Source organism: Diprion similis, chromosome 2 (genome assembly GCF_021155765.1).
Source record: "Diprion similis isolate iyDipSimi1 chromosome 2, iyDipSimi1.1, whole genome shotgun sequence".
NCBI lineage: Eukaryota > Metazoa > Arthropoda > Insecta > Hymenoptera > Diprionidae > Diprion > Diprion similis.
The window spans coordinates 22,437,169-22,459,226 of NC_060106.1; positions in this window are offsets into that span (position 1 = coordinate 22,437,169).

Genomic DNA, 22,058 nt, shown 5'->3' on the forward strand with positions numbered 1-22,058 from the left:
AGACTTACCGATTCGAGCCCTGAAAATAACAGGCTTGGTATCAAAACAGATCCGTATTACGTCATCCGACGTGATCGCACGAAAAAAAAGTATTCAAACCAAGAATTGAAAAAATCCAAATTTCACGATTCGAGCAAAAACACGTGACGTTTATTCTTTGACTAACGAAGTATGTACTTGGAATGTCGATTTTCCAGAATCCCAAGCGTGAAAGAAGAGGAGGATCGACCTTCACTCTAGCTCACTATAAATTCTCAAGTTAGCCGTTCTTCTGCCGATCCGACGCTCTCGAGGGTGCAGAAAAATCAGCATTAAGCCCCGAAGAGCTCGAAGGTCCCGTTCGAAATTCGGCATCGAGCAGGTTGAAACTTTTCGAGCGATCAAATATATATCGCGAAGTGTCGGAGCTGAGGTAAGGAGGGTAAAAGTTGGAGGTGGAGGGCGGCGATATACGCGTATGACTCGCAGAAGGGCGGGGGAGGCCGGGGGTGTGAGGAATGCTCGAGATCGATCGTCCCCGCTCTATCGGGGTTCCTCTCCTCCATTCCTCGCCACCCTCGCCACCCTCGCCACCCTCGCCACCCTCACCTCTCGTTCCCTATCCAACTCTCCGCGCCTGCACGTTGCCCTCGCCTATACTTATTATGTCCCTCGCCTCCGTTACGCCCGCCATTCGCCAGAGGCTGAGACGCGGCTGAGGAGATAGCCGAAATGAAGGAATAGCATCGCAAAATGAACGGAATCCGGAACGGCGAAGGATCTGTCAGGTACCCGCGGTTTCCAATCTACCTGCGGACTAATGGCCGAAAGGCCGCATCCGCTGTGACATAACCCTCGACGGAATGGATTGCGGTCACAATTCTGAACCAATCAGTTCAAACATCTCACAGACTTAATATAAAACGTCGTAATAAAAAAATAGATCCCTCGCAAACCGAGTCTTTTCGAAGCTACGGTACACTGTTAAATATTTTGGTTCCTGTTTAACACATTTACTGTGCAAGAGAATTGTCAAGTTACGAAATCAGGTTGAAAATTGCCATATTTGGTGTAGCTACGTGAATTACAGTAAAAAAATTGATTTTTCCTTAAACTTACAAGAAAAACACAAAAAAGTAATTTGAATATACTGAATTATGTGGTAAATTTATTGTATTTGTGAATTGATCAACCAGAGAATGTATGATGAATTCACTGTTCCGAATCCAAATGAAACTTCGAATACAGTGTGCCATACAGAAGTTTTTAACAGTGTATACTTTTGACTTTTTAATGAGGACGTAATACGGAACTTGCAGAGAGGGAGATTCGATAAATTACTGAACATCAGCTAGTTGAAAAGCATCGTTGATTAAATCGATCAAATATGCTTTTCAAGTTCAAGATTTCCACTTTGATGATTTATTTTTAAACCAATTCGTAGATTACCTTCCGTCCTGTTTCAGTCGAAAATAAACCGTTCAAGAATTTTGAGCAAAGTTTTGGCAAAATAATTTCTTTTATCTGAAACCTTCAAAATAAGCTATGGATGTATTCAGCGACCACGGATTTAGCAACAAAAGAGCCGCGATTTGTTTATTCCACAGAGGCGATTATACCTGCCTACGTCTATTTTAGCAAAGATCGTAGTTTCCGATCGCACGAAGCTGAGCATCAGTCGAGCGCCTCCTTCTTGAAAGGCCGGCTGAGTAGCCTGGGAAAATTATGATCCCGGAATTTGGGCATTTTGAGCAAATGATAGCGTTCGCGTTCCGAGGAGACGTAGGGGCGGCACGACGAGGGAACAGACGGAGGGCGGCAACCTGGTATTATTCAAAGTAGCCGCGAGAATAATTGCGCAGGAATAAACGATCTCATACCCTCGAAAAATTCGACCATCAATTCGATCGGCATTAAAATGTTTCCTCCACTGTCGGAGTTTTGCAAATTGTTGATAAAATTTACTACACAGACACTCTCGTTATTCGCAATGCCGACGTATGTATGCCCACATATTCGCACGTATAGTGGAATTTTGAGCTTTGATATGAAATAAATTTTAGCAGCACGGCGAGTGGCGATCGAACGCGTTACAAAAGCTCGTTTTTATATTAGCCACGAGTTTAATATTATATATAATTCAGTGACGTCGGCGGTCTCCGCTCGTTCGGTATACAAAATTCAATATATATTGTATATACGAAGGCTAAAAATATATGTTATGCAAGAATGCGAGTCGCGGACAGGACCAAGGTTCACCTTCGCGAACTCTCTCCGATCCGCCAAAGATTCTCTCATCCTCCTCGTCGCCAGCAGGCAAAATTCAGAAACATCGAATATGAACAGTAGACAGATTGACTGAAATTAAAACGAACCCTTTATCGAACTTTTGAACGGCATTTGAAGATTGAAATACCCACCTCACGGGTAAAACGAATTTATAAAAAAAATTGTCATTTGAAATCAGCTAAGAATGATGGAATACGAGGTGATGTAGAAAGAGGCGACTAGCTTGCTTCGGATCCTACGAGACACCGGGTATAGCTGATGAGCCACGAAAGGTCTACGGCCCTTTATCAAGGCCCTCTTTATCCACCATATGTTTGAGCGGATGGTTTTTACTTTCCCGTTGTTGCGTGCGTGAGTTCTTCTTTCTCTTTTTTCTAGTTTATTTCTATCCCTATCCCTCTTTCTACTCTTCTTTTCCTCGTATCCCTTTATTTTCACCCTTTTTTTCTTTTTCTTTTTCTTTTCTCTTACTTATCCACATTTTCTTCTTATTTCCTCGTGTCTCCGCTTTTTACGAATATCGCCGTCTGGCGCGGATTATAGTTTTTACCAGGAACCATGTAAACCTCTTCGCCGTATCACCGTGTGCGTGTTTGGATGTAATTTACCCGTATACGTATATTTGTGTGCATGTGCAGATATTCGCGCTTATGTACAAACTAGTACATACATGACCGCCGCGGCGTTTCGATACAGCTCGTCGACGAGGCGCCAGCAGAAGTAGAAGGATACGTTTTGGGACTTGTCGCATGTCTCGAGTGCTCTGAAGAGAACCTGCATCTCTTGATTCAAGGGTGGATATTTGCACGATTCGGAGACATTTTTATACCAGCTTTTCGCATCGAGAGAGACGGGAAAAGTTTGTCGACCTTAGGGTTTTACAGATTTTTCTTCACCGGTTCTGGAGGGAAATTAATAATACATATTCCCATACATCACGGGGTTAACTAATGAGAAAAAAGTCCTCAGTTATTAATTTTCATGGGTCGTGGGGCGTAAAGATATGATTAACAGAATACCTGTTATTTCATTGGCTTGTCCGTGTAAAGCTCAAGGGTTCAAACGCGTTGGATTTCAAGAAAGAAGACGAAAATCAAGCGGAACAAGACCAGAAAATTTTTCAGTTCCAGTGACCACCTTGCCGCAGGCATCAGCCAGGCCAAGACCGTGCACATTTCTCCTCGCAAATGACGGAGAAAAATAAAAGAGCGAATCTTGAATCTCCCGCGTTTATATACCTACGCGTGTAGACCTACAATATACCTACGGAGAATCTTGAAGCGAGATCTCCACTCTTCTCGACTTGGGGATGATGGGGTTGCGTTGGCGAGACTTTTCGCCGGTTTATCTTTCTCTTTCGTCTTTCGCCAACGTACACGTACATCCTAGGCTACGGTGAGTTCTACGTGAGTATACGACGAAGAACGTGCACGGCACACGGAAGGCTGCGTGTGTTAAGGCGGATTATCCGACGCACGGGATCTTCCACTCCCTGCTTTCGTTTTAAACTTCATGTGGTAGCGTTATGGGTTATGGGGTAGTTTAATCAACCTCCGCTATGTAAGATACAGCCGCCAAACCACCTTTTACTTACACATCCATTCCAGTCCGCGGCCTAGCGCGTCTACAACTCGCCATCCGGGTCTGCGCGAGCTTTCATATTCATAATAACACATTTACTCCTTTCTCTTACTTTGGTATGGCAATGTGGATTTTTGAATCGCTGGAAACAAGTGGAGGAAAGAGACACGACTATTGACCGGACAACTGAGTACTGCGTTGGATTGATGGATCGATAGGCTGACAATAAGATAGAGACAATAAAATAGAATTTTATACCTATATAGGTGTCAGGGCTAACGTCGGCTTCAACGTGACGAGCACATTTTTCAACCATAAACCTGGGTCCGAAGGCATGGTGAACCTGCGGCTTCCTTACCTCGTAATACTCGGAGCCATGCCTCGAACCGCAAGCGCTGCTCGCAGAGACAACCGCGATGCTAGGCTCCTGCACCACGGATCAAGTTACCAGACCTTTTTCAACCGCCACTGCACACATTTCTTCCCTGCAGCTTCGACTCTAAGATTTAAATTTTCATCATTCTATACCTACACTGTTACGAATGAATTGTGCGATAGCAAGTTTCTTGGGTGTTCAAATTGTTGTGCTTGAATCGAGATGTTTTCGCAGCTGCCTTTATATTTTTTTATTCGCCTGTGAGGGTCACTTGAAGATGAGAATTTGAAAACCTTAATAATTCCGAACTAGCCAGCTTCTCAAAATCACTTCGGATTTCATCGGCATTCCTCTATGATATTGATTATGTTTTACCACGTTTGGAGCTGGAATTTTATTCTACCAAGTTTAAATCATTAGATAGTCGAATTGTAGTACAATCTCTTTAATCCGTGATTAACTAAATATATACTCGATTTTGTTGTTGACCACTCAAATTGGACTCGTTTTCTTAAATATTTTATTCGCATCACAAAACTGCCGGCAACTTTCGTAACCACTGCAAGATCAAATTGTTGAATCTTCAACAATGTTTTAATACCTGATTCGTTGATTTTCGACATCAGGCGTGTGTTTTGAAATATCATGAATATTTCAGTGTGGCCTTCTGGCATACTGAAAGAATATGGTAAAATCAAGATAGTCCGGCTACCGTGTAATAGGAGATTTAGCATTCTCTTGCTCAACATTTATATATATTCTACGAATAGAAGACTTGTTGGTCCGGTATATAAATTCTTTTTTTTTTACCCTGGCACGGATTACTAATGGTTCAAATAATTGACGTAGACGATGAACAGATATTAGACATCTTTAAAAATTGAACGAAGTCTGTTTTTATAGATTTATATCAATCTCTTAGGCTAACTTGTAAGTTCGAAAAAGAAATTTAAACGCTTGTACTGCAACGTTTAAAAATCGGAATATTAAAAGTTCAATACATGTTGCTCCCTCACAGATTTGTAAGAGAAGTAATGAATTTTAAATCGTCACAGGGCTGATATTGTTGGCTTTTATTTTGAGAGCGCAACCAATGCGATCAAACTGGATCATTGAAAAGATCCTTTTCTTTTGTCTATTCTCGATTGTCATGATGTAAGAATGAAGTATTCTCACTCTGGAATTCAACTTGGCCTCAAAAAACCATATTTCCTGATAAAATTCAAGTGGAACGAAATTGGTAAAGATGGGCAACAAGGGCTTTTTGCACTGACCAATCAACCGTATCTTTTTTTAGTAAAGAACATCCCGCCGAACGAGATTTGTAGTGGAATAATACGCGAGATCGGTACGCAATGATGTTTAGAGTTTACAGACAGAGTTTTCTGCCATATCGAACGTTATCGAGGTAGTTTCTCATGCCTCGCCTGACCACAGATCCACTTTAGCGATACTAGGTCTTGAAAACCGACAAATACCTATTTTCAGGAGTAGCACCGATGATTGAACAATTACTATGCCTATCCTATACTAATTTTCCCAGAGCGTACCAGTAACGTGCAGAAGAAGGAGGCGATGGAGGAGAAAAGAGAGAAGGACAGCAGTACGCAGCAGAAGAGCATGGCAGGTGAATCCGAGGAGCGACAGGTTGCTAGGTTCAGGTAGAGACGTATGACCTGGTACACCTCGACTATAGACAGGCAAGAAGCAGCTTTGGTATTTCAAATTCAGGTCAGTCGTTTAAAAGTCCGCGGGGATCCGGGGAGGCGACGAGGTGCTCGTAGGAAGACACACTCTATCGTCGTCTGCACAGTCCCTCGGAGCTTTGGAGGGGATCCGAGAGGGGGGAAGGGGAAGAGAAAAAATAAGAACGAAAGAAATAAAATAGGTTTGGCAACGCTGCGGCGGGCCCATGTTTCGGACCCTCATCATCGTATCCTGTCCCTCCGACTCTGGACTCCGCCTGGCCCCTCCTCGCCGTACTTCAACGCTCTACAGGGTGTCCGAAGACGATTTGATGCCGCTCGTTTATTCCATTTTTGAGTTTCGAGAACTCGAATGAGGCAAGGATTGAAAAATATTTGGTGCTGCTACTGTTGGTGTGGCAATCTTCACCGATCAGTCCCCGTATCCTTTAGCCTCGTTCGAAAATTAATGTAACAACGCATTTTCAGATTTTGCATCGGACACGTTATAGTGAAGCGAATGCTTATCATAGCGATGGCGCCTCTACCATGAGCGCGAGCGGTCCACCCATTTGTGTTCCTTATCACCGTATCCTTCTAGAACTTTATATTTTGGCAAAATATTTTAGCTTGTGTAAGATAAGTGGGTTATCTGTTGCCCAGAATCTGTGGGTATGTTTACTTGCCTGGTCAAATACTGTAAGTAATTGTAAGTCTGACGTCTTTGACGTATTTTTTTTCCAAACCATGATGTTACTTCCGAAGATGCATACTCCAAAATTGAGTACGTAACACCCGGTACAGGTTTTCCCCTCTCTTTGTGTCTTTTCTTTCTCCTTCTTTCTCCTTCTTGTTCCCCGGTCTGTTCCTTATGGACGGCGGAGCAAGAGGAGGTTGAGAGGAAGAAGAGGGGAGAGTAGAACTCCTCCAGTTCCCGAGGGAGGAATTCTAAACAGACTCTACTTGAGACTCTACTTCTATAGAAGCCGACAAAAGCTCGGGCAAAGATCTAGTCAAACTGAACCACCTCCGCTATCGTCGTCATCGACGTCATCGTTCGCACGACCACTGCTGCTGCTGCTGCTACCGCTGCTTCATTCGCATTCGCAAAAACTTCCTAGCCTTCCAAGGGGTCCTAGGGAGTCATCTTTCTCTTTTGCCTCTCTCCTCTCTCCTCTCTCCGCTTTTCCGCTCCTTGATTTTCTTCGCATCAGAATATGATTATATTGTAGTGAAAAGTACACTTACAGGTTTTTACTGATTGAATCGATTATAGATTGAAATTGATTATTATTGAACATTGGTCTCCGCATGCACGGATCTAAATGGGTATCAGATACTTGCCCTGGTGTCGAAAAAAAAGTTCTACGTAAACTTGAACAAAATTTACTGACTTTTCGTTGACAAGACCGCAACTTGTTTCAGTAAAGTTCAGTTTATCATTCGGATTAATGAAGTTTCGAAATTTTCAAATTTGACTAATCAAAAATTCCACAGACCACACAAACGTTCTCCAAGTTATCTCCCAGAATTATATTTGTTCCTACGACGCTTGCAATTACGTGATTTCGATCTGGAAAGAAACATAACTAGATACGTACTTATTAATGTACGAAGCAGTGAAGACCGAACTATCCTCAACAAGTGACTGCGGCTAAGTTTGAATACACGCATGTTCAATTACAGGTAGGTGAGAATAAGGTTGAGACACTTTTTAAATTGCAACCAAAACCACGTTTTTTAGTGCTGATACATTTTCCTCATTCCAACGAAGGAGAATCGTATAAATTTTGAACGGTTAAGAAAGTGATGTGCCCCCTTAATATGATCAAACTGAATGCGAATAACAGTGTGGTTGCGCCTACCGCATGGAATCGAGCACTAAAGATCGTATTATCAAGACCTTCCGAATACTGATATACAGGTCTATTTGCATATCGTGAGGCCGCACGTGTAGCGGACAATTGGACTCTTCACCGACTGGCCTTTCTCACGGTCAGCTGCCGTGAGGCCGCAGATTTGCGAACGCAATTCTAGTGGCTATTTCGTGGATTTATTAGATTCGTGAGTTGATTTCAGTTTGATCTTATCCAACTTTCCGTTTTTTAGAAGATTTTGAAGCCTCGAGCAGCCTGGGCTGTGTCACTTTCGTACAACGGTCGCTCGTCGTGTTACGTTCGAAGGTCGCGAGAGGAAGAAGAGAGAGAGAGAGACGGCGAAAGGGGAAGCCTGCCTGGATGAGGAATTCCTTCGAGTTACAGAGTTGGGGGGAATCCTGATAAACAATGAAAACTTTGCGGTCCCCTCGGGGTCCAAAGCTTTGGAACTTGGAACCTGGAACCTGAACATCTAGCGTGGAAATTGGCTCGAGTCCGCGGTGCGGTACACGCAGGAAATGACGAGAGTGAGACGGAGGGATAGAGTAGGCGAGAGGGAGGAGGAGAGCGGATGAGGTTGTTGGTACAATTTTTATAACGAACAAAACAAAAGTTCATAAAAATCATCGTTAAAAGTTTTCTGGCTCTGCCTCGAAGGTGGATGTCCACGGGGAGGACGTAGTAAGATGCGCGAGACATTAAAGAGAGTTTTAACTTTGAGATGGGAGGACACGGAAGAGAATGAGGGAAAGGAAGAACTGGAGAAGGAGGTGAAGGTGGCTCGAGTCGAAAGCGAAAAACGCAAGATAAACTAAAAAGATTGGAAATCGGATTCTGACGTTACTCTCTCCCTTGGCCTCTTCAAGAGCCTCTATATCCCCCACTTCCGTCTCCCGGCAGACGAAAGACTCAAACGTAGGTGCAGACACAGTGGAGCAAGGAGGGAAAAAAAAGGAACCGAAATTCGCTCCTTGTTCTCCAGCTTTTTCCCCTGTCGCAAGGTTCTTTTCTCTCTTCGGCAAAGCAGCCGGGGTTACGCCTCGGTGCCAGGAGGACAATAACACATGACACATATGCGCCCTCTGACCCCTAACTCCCCCCGTATTCCATATATTTTTCTCCTCTCCATGTTTCAGCTGTTCGGCTCACAGTCCCCTTCCTACGCGACGTCCTCCTTCTCTCCTCTCCTTCTCTTCCTCTTCTTTCCTGGTCTGCAAGGAAGGGTGGCCGACCAGCCAGCCAAGCCCAACTGTAGTCTCGGCCGAGGGTTGAGGGCCAAGGGCTCCCCCCTTCTCCGTCCTTTGCCCTCAACTTTCTCTCCTTGCTTCTCGGGCAACCACCAGCCCCATGACACCCGCAGGCACCTCTCTGTGTGATCCTCCACACGCGTGTATTCGTGCGTGTACACAAACGCCGCACACTGTCTTGCTCCTCGTGCTGTGCCCTGCCCTGCTTCTCCTCCTCTCTGCCTGTTGGCTTCTCTTTCCTAACCGCCATTCCTCTCATTTCTGCAACGTTTAACCTCCCTTTCGTCTGGTCACCTACCAGTTAATGAAATGTTATCGGTTCGTATTCTACTTCGATCTAACCTGACCCAAGTACCAAGTAACCAAGTAACCAAGTAACCAAGTAACATGAACGAACTCTAAGAAAATTGTACAAAACGATTTTTTACTAACATTTGCATCTGTCCTTGCAGTTCATGCACTTTTTCCGTCGTATTTCGATTAAAACCGAAACGTGGCAGGCTGTTGTATTATTGGAGAGTAAAACCAATGTAATTCTCACATTTATTGTTGGATAGTTTCTATAATATGTAATGTGTGTTAACACATCGCGTGCTGTAAACCTGAAAGATAACGGAAGTCATGAACTAGTTGGACTGAAAACGATGTGTCACAGAAGTACCTTCAGCGAGTTCCGATCTTCCGTTGCTCTTGGAGGAATGATGCGGTTTTTTTGAATCTTTTGACTCGTCGACTGAGCATATTGTACTTCGATACGGTGAAAGAAGAGTAACGAAATAACGTTGTTGCACTGAAATTTCGAATGTTCACCCGATGGCCCGGTCATGTAAATAATAAGACAGTCGCTGCAGCTCCCATCACCGACGTGGTGCACGAGGCGTGTGCCGTTGTAGGAGAAACGGTCGGGTAAATATGACGCTGGTATACATATTCCCCGCGTGCCTCCTGGTTGATCCCCTCGAGAGATAACCGCCGCGGGACGAATTTATCATTCCGGACAGAAGATATTACCGACGATAAAGAAGCCCTTCGTATGTGCCCCGATGCCTGCTGGTGGGTCTACCGTCCTCCAACGGTCTTGGCTTCTGGCGCGAGTGAGCCTCGTACCGTGCCGTTTTCAGCTCGTTTGTTTCTTGCGTCACCGACTCGAACGACTCTAGGATACCGACGTCTATCCACCGATGTATTTACGCATCTATAGAGTACTATAGTTATGAAAATTGGTCACCTGGAGATGGAAATAGACTCGTACCGTTGTCCACCGGACCAGTTCAATGCAAAGACGGCTGACAGTTGTGTCTGACGTGTCAAAGAATCGTGTCGTCCGCCGTGCGCTTCGGAAGGGATGTCTGTTTACTCGAAATAATCTGGTGCAAACCAAGCTGCTAACTTTTCTCAGCACTTCACTTGTAGACCAATGTTTGTTTATGTGAGATAATTGATGAGGATTGCTTTGAAAGTGAGCTAAAATGCGAGGCATGAACTTGGCCATTTGAATACGGGAAATGCGAAGAATTGTATCTCCGCGTATTATTTTGCGTTATAGCTGAGGAATATCTTGGCCCGTAGGAGTCACCGAGCGAAAACTAAGTTATCCATGGTATTCCTATCATCTGGGGTATTCGGGGTGAGGCTCGGAGCACGTCGAGCGCGTACGAGGACGCGGAAGGGCGCCGGCTATCCGTAGCGTCCCGGGGGACGCGGCCATCATTCAACTGCAGTCAGGAATTTGAAACTTTAATCCCCCAAGTTTAATTTCGCGCCAGAGGAGGGCTTAGCCTCACGTGCTCCCCTTATTCTCCCACTTTCCGTCCACCTCCTTCCTCTCTCTTACTCTCTCACCATCTCTTATTACCCCGCATGCGAGCAGATATTCGCTCCAGGAAGTGGTGCTTTGGCGACGGTCCCATTGTCCAGATTAAAATATCCGCTACTTTCGTAGCTCGCCGATGATGCTTGATAAGGAAACACATGCGGTATCAATTAATTATTCAGCTTTCCCGTTACCAGAGAGGAGCTTCGACAGAGATTCTACAGTACCTCCTTCATTTTCTTTTCACGTTCATTGCTTTGAGAGAAATTCCATCGACCAGAAGTTGGTTGCGGCAGGCTCAATGAGACCTCATTGGGTCCTGCACCTGCGGTAGTATACAGTGTCTACATCCGTTACCTTTCTGTATAGGAACGAGAAGATGAGGAGAGATAGACTACGAGGGAGATAGGAGAGATGCCGTTCGGGGGCTGAGAGTGACGGAAGATCCCTCCAGAGCAATTTCGTCTGACAAATGAGAAAGCCTGGGACCTGTGACCTTTGACCTTGAACCTGCCGCTGCACTAGGAGGTTCACGCTGGTTTGATTCACGCTACTCTCCATTTCGAACCAAAGAGCCTTCGCAATGTAAGATACCGCTTCTTCTCTCATTTGTATTTGCATTTTCTTAAACTGCTGACGTGTGCCGGAATTGTACGAAATTACGCCGGTTTTTCAGTCGGTGATTCCGAACCAGGTGCTTTGAGATATTTGGCTCGTGAAGGGGACACGAATGGAATGTACAGGCGAAGGTGCAGCTAATACCTCAGAACCATTACGAATAGTATATTGTGTACCAAGGGCTCTGTTGATTTTTATTTCCCGCAGGTTGTAAAAGGGCTACTTTCGTCCCGGATTTTGGATGGGACAAAACGAGAAAAACGCGCTCTTGTCAGAAAAAACAGTTAACGAAAGTATGATATTAAGATCGAATAAAATGAAGGTAATTTTTAAAGCGCATCCTGACATAAATCTATCTATATATAATACAGCCAAAAAAACTAAACCTGTACAAATGTCTTGAGGTAAGTAAAATTATAAATTTCAGGCAAAAGTTGATGAACTAGTGTCTGCGACAAGAATAGTAGGGTTGTACTAGACATATATCTGGTTTATCAACAGCTACAGATGCAAGGTCGGAGCATGTACCTCGTAACTGCATACCGAATGCGCCGCAATAGAAGTTGAAGACTGAATCCCTTTGCTCGCAGTGGGCTTGTGCATCTGCACACACCTGGAGACAAACTGGAAACATAAGTGCGAAGCGTTTCACGAGACGGTGTAAATACACGTATAACGGTATGTCATTAGGACAACAAAAAGACTGCTTACAGATTTCTCTCTCTCTCTTGCTGACCGTCCCGGGCTGCATGCGAAATTCCAAACTGGCTATTTTTGCTCTTTTCCCCTAGCTTAGCGTCTTTCTACCTCCTAAGCATATTTATCTAATTTTTTTTATCATTCTCCCTTGTATTACTTTTACATAAGGTTTGTTTTATGTATTCTTTTGTAACTTTCTTTAATCTGTCCAATATCGACATGGATATAATAATGAAGTATTCATCCATCTATTCAAATATTTTTCTCTCTGCCAATTTTCCTCCCTTCGTCCAACTTTACGAACCCAACTTGTCTCCTCGCTGCTCTCCAAAAATCGGGGCCATACATCCCAGATTATCTACCCGAATTACCCAGTCATCTTTGCCCTGTAACTTGCTTTTTTAAACAAGCTCCATGAGCGTGGGGAAAAAGTAGCAAAAATGAAACGATGATGACGCAATGTTCCGTCGCTTTACGCTAAGCTTGCTCCAAGTCTAATATTTGTAAGGGAAGGTTTTCCGCATTGACCTGCAGTGCAAATTTTGACGTTGGAGGAATGACCTCTGAGTTTTTCTTCGCTGCCATCGAAATTATGTTCAGACTAGACGTATGGCTGGAGAGTTTGCCGGAAGGTTCAAGGTATTGGTCCGCCGTTTGCTCCGTCCCCACGGCTCTCGGATGGCAGGGTGGCCTGCAGAGAGGTGGACGGGTAGCATGAGAGAAAAGTTTTTAGAGCAGACAACAGCAGGGGTGCGATGAAGGTGCGAGGCGGAAGGCGAAAGACGAGAAGGAAGGGATGACGGGCGAAAGGTGGGAGAACGAAATCTCTGTAAACAAAGGATGTTGTAGGACAGGAGAGATGAGAAGCAGGGAGATAATCGGAGGACTGGAAAGGAGCTGCTCCCACTCAGACAAAACCAGATAGTAAGGCTGATGTTGAGGTTTTCGATTTTTTTAATACACCTTATCGTTCGTTTTTTGTAGATTGAGGTCAGATGGATCTATTTTCGAATGGATGCCATTTTGCAAAAAATTGATGTTAATAAAATTTACCACGAGATAAACTAGATAATTGTGTTGATTATACGTGTGCAAAGTTTAATTTTGATCGGCTCATTAGTCTTTACCACATATCGGACCCCACGAAAGTTGTTTTCGAAAATCAACTAAATCGCGAAATCGCTGCTGCTTTATCAAATTTAACGACTTTGATACGAAACTTACAGAATTTGTAAATAGGAGTGAATAATTTCGAAAGACATGCTTATTTTTCACAAAAAACTGCGCACCAAAAAAATTTTTCAATATTCACCCTTACAGCCTCGTAAGCATAAAGGAAATCAAAATAACTTTGTACAACTGCAGAAATCGTCTACACTTACCTGCAGTGATTTGCGCTGCATTTTTTGATATGCAGCATATATATATGTATAATGCACGTAGACATAAAATGTGCCTGCATGGTACACGCAGACTCGTCCTCATTTAGGCGTAAATGGGTGTGCGCATTATGCGTGGTACGTATGTATATGCATACCGACTTCTCCAGCGAGCGAAGGCTAGTCAAGTCCCAACGCATATATCAACACCGTCGTGCCACTTTGACGTTTATGAAACCAATCAAACATTTGCAACAAAAATATTTCAGTGGTATTCAACTCGTGTGCCCTCGCATGCAGACAGTTGGAAAATTTTGCGCCTAGCTTTTTGTTGTTCGTTCCTTGGAGCAATTTCGTGAAATCCGTCTTACGCGCAATACTTTTCCTTTGATACGATACAGTCAATGCATAGACGTTACGGGTTCAAAATTTACGAGGCTTTGATATTTTTATGAATCGATAAATTAGGCAATTTTGGGTGAACTATTAATTATTCCTGATGAGTAGAAGCTTTCCTTGTAACTTGTCAATGTCGTCGTTGGTGAAGCCAAACCTATGCTGTAATCCCGAAAGTGTCTCGTGAAGTCTCACCTGGAATAAGAAGCCTTCTGCCGATATTTCAGCGTAAAATCTCTACCAAGTAACTCGCACGATATTAATTATCCACGCTAAAATTATCTGGAAGCTTTCCAAATGACCGTTCCGGAATAATGCGGCACCACGACCTGGCGGTTCCCTCTGGCTTCTATATTTGGTAAGGTGCCAAAGACAGGGGACGGTCAACGGTACGGTTCGGTATACCTCACGGCCGAAGTAACAACCTTTGAACTTCGGAGCATGAATCGCAGTCTTCCTGGACCTAGCAAACCATTCTCGGTTCCTAACTCTAAACCCAGACCTGCTCCAGGAAAGTGTCCACAGAATTATAATCAATGAGTTCCTGATATTACGCGTGATTCCCAATCACGTTCGTATCGTCGGGAGCCTGGATACCACGGGATGCCACCATCTTACTTAACTTGCATATGATTCTAATAAGCCTTTCGCACAGAGAACCTTGGTTCGAAGGTAGAGGGTGAAACCTTCAAAAGCTAGAACCCCCGCGAAACCATAATCAAACTTAATAACGGCATTAATTCCGTCCTTTCTGATGAAACGGTCTACGAACTTCCCCGCAAGCTGGAACCTGCATCGCTGTTTTGACTTTGAACCGGATCTTCGGGTTTGACACGATTTTAAGGCCACTGACACTGCACGTCTTGGTAAGCCTGCGCTTACCTTTGGATGCCCTGATTGAGATAGTGTTAGTTTTTGAGATGCGATAAATTTTCCGTTTATTTAGGTTCTTTTAAATGGAAATTGACTATAAGCATTTGATGCTTATGCTAATTGTTTTATATGTGTAAAAGGGTAAATCTATAAGGTATTTGATGATTTTAACACGATTGGAGTATCAAAAGTTCTTACAAGTATAAATATGTGATGAATTTAAAGGTGTAAGAGGTCTTACAAAGAAGTCCAAAACTAGCCATACCTACACATGGACCTGAACGAGCAGGCACTCGCCTATCCTTTGAAGCAGTAACGGGCGTGATGCTGAATGGAGACCAAAGTGTGTCTAAGGTATAGAGTAGCTGAAATAGACTGGTGAAAGAACTACCAGAATGATTCCCAAGAATTTTATAAAGTGCCTTTCCACGTGCGTTGTACGTACGTGACCGTGCAGTTCACGATACGAAGAGAGCATGGCAGGTATTCAGAGTATATATACCTGTTATCAGTAGTTCAAGGTATTAATTGAACCAGCTTTGGCGCAACAGAAACGAACTTTGTCAGAGTGTATTCCTCCGGAATATATTCCTGCGGAAATAAGCCGTGAAAAAGTTGAGGGCATAAAGCGAAAGCAGCCTAGACTTGAAATTTCAATTGCTACTTCTTTTAAGAGCAAGAGCAGCTTGCGTTGTATCCTCGTTCAAGCCTATCTACCTTTCACCCCCCATCGCACGCTCTCTGTTTCCCTCTTCCGATTTTTCTCTTTACTCTCGTTGTGAAAATCCACCGGCTACCTATGCGCTTCAGGAGTCAACTCTACGGGGCAAGCCTTTAGAAATTCACATCTTTTCAACGCCGTCACGGTACCGGCAAATGTACAGGGCTATCGCCGTAAGTAAAGCGCGTTCAGCTCCACATACACCAAGGCGCACGTGTAGGTGTACGTTTCGCCTACGTCAGGTACGTGGCATTCTCCAGAAGATTCTGCAGGAAAAAAAGAACCGAGCCTGGTATTCACTATAAAAATGAATCGTACAGCTGCTTCGGGAATCCCGGTGCAACTCCTTATTTATTTATTTTCATTCGTTCGCTGCACATAAAATGACTCATATGGTACATATATTGCCAAATTATTGAACTCTACTGAAATAGGGGAATAAATTCGTCATTCAATTTCAGACAGTTTTGCGAAGCCGTAGGAAACTGCATTTTTCTTCGTATAAAAGTGATTTCTATGTAAAAAAAACGTGCGACTACGCAAAGAAAAATAACACAGCATGCATATGGCTCTGTGATTAAACAGGTGGCGGCGTAGATAATATACATTAGAAGGCGTGGTAGGATGTTGCTTCAATGATATCGGCGATTGTTGGTTTCGTCATAGTCGTACAAGCGCTCTGGGTTACGTAACCGAACGTGTTTGATGTTTGTATTGGCGAATGCCGAGTAGTTATGTACGTATCTTGGTATACGCAGATATAATTATTGTTGCATGAAAGCGATCGCAATATTACACCCGACGAAAAAACACCGTCGATAATATCTGTGCGTTCACGGTGAGTAGGTCACTCTTCTCCTGATTCGGTTGCAAAGTTTCACGAAAAATGAATACGCTAGTGCAAACCCTGTCGACTTTGATTAGACTTCTTCGCCAGTCACGACAACCATTACTTGGGGTTTCTTTTTCTCGAAGACCATGATGTGCGAAACATACACATTTATTAAATCGCAAAACCCCGTTCGTCACGACCAATCTAACGAAGAGCGATGACCACCGGAAAATGGAAGAGTGAGAATTCGCTCAAGTTGGTAGTGAAGGTGGTTTTCGCATGGCTAGATAGCTACATCTGGGGTCCCAGCCCATCACGGAAGGCTGGCAATACTTGCGGAAAGGAAGTCGCGACGGGGATGGCAAACTCGAGGAATATTGGACGGCTCCTTCCAAGTTTAGAGCGGCCATCTCGCGTCTAGATGACGGCGTCGCGGAACCCCTTATATCCGCAATATTAAAACTATTCCACCTAGCCTCGCCTCCGAGTCAGGAAGTACTTCTCATACACACGGCAGTGAGGACTTGCATGGTATACACCTATGGCCCTCCTTTCAGGCCGTATCTCGCACACCTTCCGCCATCTCCTCTCCCATAATCACTTGACCATCATGCACCATAGATTAAAACTAGATGTAGTCTGGCCTCGCCGTGCTTCCTGATGAATTCTCCTTCCGAGATATTGACCGTACAATTCTGCTGAAAAATTTCAGTATCTTGCAAAAGATCTTAGACCACCGAGCTGAATCGAATTTGGCAATGCCATTTAGCCCTTATTCCGTCGGTGGCGGTCTGAAAATTGTTTTTTAAATCCTCGAGTTAAAATTGATTCCGCGTCTGCCTGGCAAAGTTAACTTAAATAAAGCAGAGGGACGTGGGCGCAGCTTACGAAGCGACGCGAGCCTGCTACGGGGACTTATAGAGAAGACTCAAGGAGAAACAGGAAACGCGGAAGACTGAAGCAGGCAAAATAGAACTAATGGAAAACACAGAAAATGTATTGGGGCAGTTATCTTCCACGAAGCAAGAGCTGCAAGCACCATAAAGTACCTACCATTCCGACCAGTCCATTCGTTATCATACAACACGCGACTAGAGACAGGAAAAATGATCTCACCGGTCTTAAGAGATATGGACCAAAGTCTAAAACTTTTGACCACATTTGGCGAAAAATGAAAATTTAAACGGTAACTAGAATGTTCGGACCACTTTGTGTAGATATAATCATTCAAACTGCTCCTTGCTGCTTACACGTTCATTTTATAACTTTCTTACAGTCCTTGACTTAAATTTATCAATCGCATTTGTTATTACACCGTAGAAACATTAATGGCTGTAGAGCAGGAATATGTATATTCCCATGCCTATGCTACGAATGTGCGTTGTTTGCAGCCTTCAAAGAACACGGGAGAAACAAAAGGCTCTCATCGTCACCTGGCCACATAAAACACCGGTGAGAGTATTTCTCGGAGAAGGATGCGATAGAAGACGCGGACGTCCAGGATAGGTACATACGTACACGCCGATTCCAGTATATCCGTAGCTGAGAACCTCGTGCGCCCGCCTAAGCACCCAATAAAGCAGCCGATAAAATGGTAAAATGGCGCGCAGACAGGACGCTGTCTTATACGAGAGCCTTTATCCTGCTATCCCGCCCCTGCAGACCGGAATCCTGCAAAGTCTGCCAGAGGCTTAACGACGCACACCGCGGCTATCCGCGCCTCTTCCCCTTTCCCAGTCCCAGACTTGGCCCAAGTGTCCGGTGTCATCGCCTTCCTTCCGCCTTCTTTACCATCGGATTTCTTTCCTTACGATATAAATATACCTACGATCTTTGTCGTAAGGATCATTTTGAAAGAATTTTTGGCTTTAAGTTAATTGTGGTTTTCCCAAGATATAGAATTTCAGTTTTACTCGTTGTCAGTGTTAAGTGGGTGACTGCAGGTTCGAGATGTGAAATCCGTCTATACTTGGAATGGGGAAATATTTGCGCTAGCGGTGGGAGTTGAATCACAAGAGGCAAAGAAGAAAAAGAGCAAGGAACGAATGGAAAAAACAGTGCAAGAAGAAATATTTGCTAACGACAGGACCGTACGTGTTCACCAGATTTGTTGAAAGTTCTGGAGACCCCGCGGAGTCGAGGATCGAAAAACAACCGCGTCTGCTGCATCGCTGCAGCAGCAACAGCACTATTGCAATGTTTAGTCTGGGTAATTTATTGAACAACAAAGCACGTAGCTAGCAATATCCAGTAACCATGCAAGTGATTCGAAAATGTAGGTTCAGTCACGTTATAATTGTTTTCGGAAAAACTTTTTGTTCACCACCTCTGTACAAACGTCCAACGTGGTTAAATTTGGTTTCTTCTTATTCCAAAGTTAATTATGGGATAAACGGATGAAAAAAAAAACATTAATGCCTTCTCTAATTCTCTTTTTCCTTTGAAACAGAGCTCAAACTTGCTGAAAGTTAACGATTAAATCTGTATTCTTGCATTAATTCGAGATTCGTGCGACAGCTTCGGGTGATCTCAACGAACGATGTGCGCACACCACGCCCATTATACCCACATGTATCGTAATATCCATATTTTAGACAGGCAGGTACGCGGACGTGAGTAATAAAAAAGAAGGCTAACGATACTGTTGCACAAAAGGACACGCATGCAGGATTCGTGCGAGCGTATACGTCATCGGTTGATACGCGATACTCCTGTCGGCATCGAGCACCAAGAGCGCCAGCGAATGACGCGGTGGCACCGAATGGTCTATACTGTTATACAGGTGCGACGGGGAGGTGAGGAGCGGATGACAGAGCTATGACAGAGAGAGGAGCAAGGAAAACAAGCCTCGATGCTTTCCATTAACGGAATTTTATCCCCGGTATTAGGCATTAAAATCCAGCGGTAACCTACGGAGGTATCCGTAGTCGCTTGCATGCACCAAGTTGGTTGGTATCTAACGCACACGCCTCATCCGAACATCAACTAGTTGCCTATATATGTATACACATACCGTGTATTGCACACATTCACGAGAGTTTCATGCGTGCTTGGATGCCGATCGTGTCTGTCGCGTAAGTGTGTCAAAATGGACCCGCAACTGTTTTCCTTTTTATTGTTAGCTGCGAGCTGCGACTGCGTTCTTCTGACCCACTTACGACCTCCCTACTGTCAATGAGAATGGCAGATAAGAAGCCCTGTAGAGGCGCGAAGACCCCCGCCTAAATATTGACAGGAAGAAGGAGTTCGATTATACACCAGAGAAATTTGTTTGTATTTCATTTTCTTCGCCAACTTATCTTCACTGAAGCTTTCGCTATGGAAATTAAATTATCAATAGCAATAGAAACATAGGCTGCATGCTAGCTGATGGGATTAACTAGAAATATGTTACAAACATCAATCTTTCGGCAAAAGAGATCAAGTCGATACTGAGGCTAATCGCATCCGATACAGAATCTCTTTTTTTATTCATCGAACTTAGCTCGCACTTGGTGCTCTTCGAAGCAATAAATACTCGCTCCATTATACGATAATGACACATCGGCATGCGATGATTTGATGGATTAAATCGACTTACGGTGTATGGGTTGAATGTCTAGAGCATCCAGAAACAAACGGACTGTATAGAAAAAAAATTATAGAATAGAGAGCGTCTCATAAAGCATTTTATAGAAAATTATGTGGATAGCGACAAAACTAAAAATTCTTTGCAATCCGTTGACCAAGCCTTCACGATTCTTTTGAATGTTTCGCTTTGACCGTTTCAGACGCTTTGAGGATCGTCAACGAAGAGACCAGAGAAACCACTGTGAAACATTTTCCGAAGTAACAGCCTGCGTGAAACACTCATTGTGATCATTACAGAGCCCCGGCGTCCCTTGGACACTTTAATCCTCGGTGAACCGAAGCATCGTATGCCAAACTCGAAATGTGCACGTGCGCAGCGTATTGAAACAATTTTGAAAAAAATTTAGCAAATCAATAAGAGAAATTGATGATGATTCGAGTAATCTTCCGTGGTAATGAAAAATTCTATTGGGTAAAAACGACAGAAGGATCATCTCTAAACAATCGCGAACCAAAAGATCTAGGAGATACGAAAAGTCGTTGATCCGATTCGTTACGACAGCCGCCTCTGCTTTGACTGTATCTTCAACTGTAAGCGATGACGTCTCAGAAGTCTTGACATTTACACGCGATCTTACTTCAAAAGACTCGTATAGTCAACAACTGATGTGATAAAATAAGCTACGGCTCCTTGTCAAATTTTTTTTTCCTTCAACATACCGCGGTTCATACTCGAACGATATGCACCGCCTTGAACCAACTGGGCTACCGCAATTCATATTCCAGATCCTCATGTTTGAAGGTATTTTCATTTGATAAATAGTCTGGTCCCGAGTGCACCATCATTCCAATATTCTACCGCGAGCTCCCAGCTCATTGGTAATGAAGTTAACAAGGGTATCGAGTCCAACGTGTGCTCCACGTTCTACATCCAATTCGCAAAACGGCTACCATCCCGAATTAAATTGCCAATGGTATTGTCAATTTTACATTCACCAAAGGGTGCTACGTCCAATTTGTATTCTGATTAATGAATCTCTGAGAGAACGCATTTTTTAACTGTGTACAGTCTTTTACATCGCAGCAAAATCATAATAACCGCTCTCCTAAGCGCGGCAGTATCGGATACCAACAATTTCTCGGATAGTCTCACTCTTCTTCTATTGCTCAGAAGACGCAAGTTACCAAAGGTGCTCACGTGTCTCTGATTGAAGCTGATACGTCCAGCGGTGAGCGACGAATCCTCGATCGTTGATCCTCAGCAAAGTTCTTTCTCGTACCTGAAACTTGAATGAAACGAAAAATCCTGTTCACGAAGCACATCGCATACCTATTTCGAATCTACCTCCGCGCAGGTGGGTCTTTGGTTCCTGGCTGCGCAGACGAGCTTGAGTTCCGTTTCCGGCGCCTCTTCTGGGTCGTTTCGGGCGAACCCCTCTCGCCTCGGACGTAAATAGATATTCCGAGCATTTCCAGTCCGCGTGAGTCATCTACCCGTGGCTACATAATCCACACCACAGCTTATCGAAGCTCCCGAGATTCCGGCTAAGTTCTAGCACGACGTGCTACAATGCGTGACGCAACACCTCATCGCGGGGAGCAAATTTTCCGCATTTCATCAAGAAACTCGATTTGAACTTCGAAATATGACTCAGTAAACGCTAGATGCCCAACATTCAGTTGTCGAAAGTTTCAACATTTTCAGACGACGGATGAGTTCAAAGAAATTCTATGAATGAAAAGTGTAGGGAACTCCAAGAGTTCATTGAAAAACCAGCAAACGCACAAACAATTTTTCCGCGAATGCATTTGTGAGCCTTCAGCGAAGGATCTGAATTCAAAAACTCTATCACAACGTCTCGGTGTTTCCTTCCAGCTCCCTCGCGCGATATTCGTAATTGAGATCCGTTGGTATTCCGATGCGTTTGAAATCCGAACGTTTCCATTTTGATTTTTTGTTTTTTACTCCCGCTGTGGGGCGTGGCGAAATCACGTCCTACTTCATCGTCAGCGGTGCTCGTTACGTCAAAGATAATGTAAAAGTAATATTGGTCCACCCGAAGCAGAAGCTGCGCCTTCGCGTTCGTCTTCGTTTTCGCCTTTCCGGCCGCTTCCGCAGTCGC